This window comes from Triticum dicoccoides, chromosome 7B (assembly GCF_002162155.2).
Source record: "Triticum dicoccoides isolate Atlit2015 ecotype Zavitan chromosome 7B, WEW_v2.0, whole genome shotgun sequence".
Lineage (NCBI taxonomy): Eukaryota > Viridiplantae > Streptophyta > Magnoliopsida > Poales > Poaceae > Triticum > Triticum dicoccoides.
In genome coordinates, this window is record NC_041393.1 from 628,299,462 (window position 1) to 628,304,402 (window position 4,941).

The window sequence follows — 4,941 nt, forward strand, 5'->3', positions numbered from 1 at the left end:
TCAAAAGGAATTTCTGGCGCCGTTGCTCGGGAGACATCATCAACATCAACCAGGTTCCTAATCACAAATCTCATCTCCTTTCAATTTACATTATTTGCCATTTGCCACTCATTTTCTTCTCCCCACTTCACAAAAAATTGCCATTTTATTCGCCCTCTTTCTGTTTGCCGTTTTCTCGCCAGATCTCTTATTTGCTTGAACTTGTCACCATGAGTGATTTTGGTATGGCAGAAACAGATGATGGCCTAACTCCTAAAATGGAGCGTACAGGTAATCTAGATGCTAAAACTTTTGTTTTGGGGCAAGGGAATGTTATGGGGAAAGAACATATCCAAGAATTTTTCAATTGTGTCGGAAATTTAACTCTTGATGATGCTTCTATACTTAAGAGAACAAAATCTTATGCAGAAGCTATTTCGGCACTAGTTCTGAAACTTGAAAATAAATTTATTCATACTCATCCTACCTTGCAAAGATTGTTTTATGAGTTACCCGTTATAAAGAATCATAAAGCTAAAAAGTTAGCCATTCTTGTTCTCATGAATGAATTTGACTACATAATACGGGAAGCTAGGGAATCTTTGATTTTTATGGTATGAATCGTGAAAAACCCGTGATTGATGAAATTATTTATAATAGTGAATATGCATTGAGACATTTTCTTGGGAATAATCAAATCTTTGATGATAATCTTAAAAAGCAAGTTGTTGTTTTAGACATAATCCAACAAGTTTTCAATGATGTTAATCAACACTATTCTTCGATTGCTGCCGGAAATCAAAGGGGTTATGATGATAAGCAACATGATAGTACTAATGCTTCCATGGATAATTTGTTTTATGTTTTATTTGCAAAACCCCCTGAAAAAATACCTCCAAGGAAAACAAGGACAAATATGACAAAACTTAGATCCTTCGCATTATGCCTAGCTAGGGGCGTAAAATGATACCGCTCGTTGGGAGGCAATCCAACTTGTATCTTTTTTATTTTTGGTTTTCTTGCTATTTTCAATAAATAACCAATTATGCCTATGATTAGATGTGTTTTTGTGGTTTAAATTAGTGTTTGTGCCAAGCAAAGCCTTTGGGATGATTTGGATGGGAGTTGATTTGATCTTGCTGAAAAACAGAAACTTTTGCGCTCACGAAAATAATTCCCATTTTTAACAGAAGAGTGTTTTTGAGTTGATTATTTTTGTAGAAGATTAATAAACAAATTTTCTGCATTGTTATAATTATTCAGAATTTTTGGAGTTATAGAAGTGTTTGAAGTTTCCAGATTACTATAGATTGTTCTGTTTTTGATAGATTCTGTCTTCTTTGTGTTGTGTGCTTGTTTTGATGATTCTATGGTTTTCTTTAAAGAGGATTTGCCATATAAAATTTGGAATACAGTAGATCTAATGCAAAAATAAAATATGAATGGGTTTTCAATAGTACTTATAGTAGTGGTTTTCTTTCTTGTACTAACAGATCTCACGAAGGTTTTGTTGAGTTTCGTGTGATTGAAGTTTTCAAGTTTTGGGTGATATTATGATGGATGAAGGAATAAGGATTAGAAAAAGGCTAAGCTTGGGGATGCCCGAGGCACCCCAAGATAATATTCAAGAAGTATCAATCAACTAAGCTTGGGGATGCCCCCGAGTGGCATCCCCTCTTTCTTCTAACGACCATCGGTATTTTACTTGGAGCTATATTTTTATTCATCACATATTATGAGTTTTGCTTGGAGTGTCCCGTATGATATGAGTCTTTGCTTGTGTGTTTTAAGTCTTGAATCCTTGCTGGACACACCTTTTTGAGAGAGCCAAAAATTATGTTATGCTTGCTCCTATGCTTCACTTAAATTTTTAGAGCCATGGAATTGCTCTAGTGCTAGACTTATATCTTTTTGAGCATGGTGTGCTTTGTTATTTTTAAAGAAATGCTCTCATGCTTCACTTAGATTTATTTTGGAGTTAGTAATTTTTTAAAGAAATTCTCTCTTGCTTCACTTAAATTATTTTGAGAGAAAGAAATATTATGCTCATGTTCTTCACTTATATTTATTTGAGCTTATTAAAAGCAACGTATGAAATTAGTCCCAAAGTGATAGATATCCAAGGACGATATAATAAAAACTTTCATGAAGATCATTGGGCAAAATAAACTTGGTTCTTTGTAATGGTTTTGAGATATGACGATATGATATGTGAGTCTTGTTGATGAGTAATTATGCTTTAGTAAGAATACTGGTGTTAAGGTTTGTGATTCCCTATGCAATCACAAAAGTCAATAGTTATGCAATGAAATTACATCCTACTTGTGGTGCATTATTCGGTGTTAGTTATGCTTAATGCTCGCTTATGAGAATTTTTGTTTCTGGGTTGGACGCTTCTCAATCTTTTTGCTAGCCTTCATTTGCACTAAGTATGATCACCACTTGTGCATCCAAAACCTTTAAACCAGTTTTGCCATATGAGTCCACCATACCTACCTATATGCGGTATTTCCGTGCCGTTCTAAGAAAATTTGTATGTGCCATCTCTAATTTTCAAAATAAATTTCTCTTTTTTTGTGCTCGTACCGCTCGCGAGGCGGTGAGGGGTGCCCGATGTTTTCCATGCTAGATGTGTTATTCTCACGATGAGTGTTTATATATTCACTTGTCATTACACCAGAGTACGGCAAAGGTATTAGGGATGCCCAGTCCTTAAATGAAAAATGAATTTACTTTATGTTGTCAAATAATAAATTCCTTGGAAAGTGTTGGTATGGAGGGCACCCATGGATACGGTTAGCCATGAAAAGTGAAAGTATGGTGGAAAAAGGAATAAACTTTATTCTCTTCTTGGGAACTGCCTATGTTATATCTAGCATGGAAAGTGTTGGGAACTCTAAGTCATTTTCGTTGGTGGGAAAAGTATGCCTCCCAAAATGCTTTTATCTCTCAATTTTTGCTTTGAGCTCTGGCACCTCTACAAATCCCTACTTCCCTCCGCGAAGGGCCTTTCTTTTACTTTATGCAATTTTTATTTTTACTTGAGTCTCCATCTTCTCTTATAAAGCACCAACTAAGGGGCACTATGATCGTACTTGAGCATTGGGTATAGCTAGTATTCGAGTGTGTTTCATGAATGGATCAATGATTGAGCATAATGGGCTAGGGATAACTTTCTTTTTAGTGTTGATATTTTGAAAAACATGGTTGCTTGATGATATGCTTGAGTATTGAAGTCTTCATGTCAAAACTAGACTATTGCTTTGAACCACACAAAAGTCCAAATGTCCATGCTACAAAGAAAAGAATATGTGATGAACATTTTAGGCAGCATTCTACATAAAAAATTATGTTTTTATCATTTATCTACTTGAAGACGAGCAGGAATTAAGCTTGGGGATGCTAATATGTCTCCAACGTATCTATGATTTTTTTGCAATGGAGAGAGCATAAGTCATATGGTTTCTTATCCTCTGCTAGCTACACATTATTTACTATCCTACATATTTGTCATGTATGAAATAGACTATTGAGTCTATAGTAACCAATGCAAGGTGATTTGTCATGCTTCACAAATTCAGCTTGTAATTATTTGGTTTTTGGTTGATGTATGGTTGGTGTGATAGCTCTAGGTACGAATCTTCCTTAGTATACTACGTTTAGATGTGATGTTTATGGTTGGTTGAGGTCTTCTGAAGAACAATAACAAATTCATATTTATGAACCTTGATACCTGTATAAGTAGTAGTAGAAGCTTGCTCTTTATTGAGGTCTTACTCATGGCGACGTTGAAGAGGACGAGGACAAGGACGTAGTCAAAGTAGCGGATGAAGATGAACATCGATGAGCAGTCACATCTGACACGCTCCCCCAAAACCTAATTGCTTCTTCCAGTGCAATATCACAAAGGAAGGGTTCTGGAGGCCTGCTCCTTTGTACATCCGTGGAGGCGACAGATGGGATGGGATATGGAAACTGCAATAGCGGGCGGAACAATGGTGGTTTTGTGCATGAGGAGATAGAGAAACTATGATCTGATCTAGGTTACGACTAGGGTTGTCGACACCTCCAATATATAGGCGGTCATGGTATGGACACTACTAGGGAAAACCTTATACACAGAATTACCAGCAGTGCGCTTTAAAATAAGGCGCTACTACTATCTAGCAGTAGTGCGTGTCAACAAAACACGTTGCTGAAATCAAAATAGCAGTAGCGCGTCTGTAGTAAACTGCACTACTGTTATAATTGCCACGACCTTGCTGCCAAGCTAGTTATAGCAATAGCACCTTATTCTAAAGTGCGCTACTGCTATTGATCTTAGGAGTAGCCCCTTTTGGCAAAGCTTGCTACTGCTAAGTTTAGTCCACTCATTGCACCTAAGTTTAGTCCCACCTCGCTCCGCGAACAGGGTGTTTACCACCTTAAATATGTTACTTCTCAAACTATCACAACCACTTGGTCTTCATTGAACTCCATGTGTAGAATTTGTGGCCGCAATATGAGTCTTCTCCGGTTCATAAACCGGTGAGGACTCATATTGACAATTCAGATTGTACATAAAAAGATCATTGATGACTTTTTGATGTTCATTTTTACATGCTTAGACTTAGCAGTAGCGCGTTTCCACAGAAGGCGTTATGCTACAGGCATAGCAGTAGCACATCTTGTCTGAAAGGCGCTACTGGTAGGGAATTTAGCAGTAGCGTGTTACCCTAAAGAGCGCTACTGCTAAAGCCATCCTATCTTCCCCAACCGGCGTCCCTCACTCTCCTCTCTCCACTCCACTCACTCTCCCCCACACCCCATCGTCTGCCGTCGCCGCATTGCCGCCTGCTGCCGCCGCCGTCGCCCCCTTCCTCCCTAGCTCCATCCTACATCCCCTCCTTCCTCCATCCCGCCGCCATCGCCCCTTGCTCCCTAGCTCCCTCCTCCACCCCCTCCCTCCTTCATCTCGTTGCC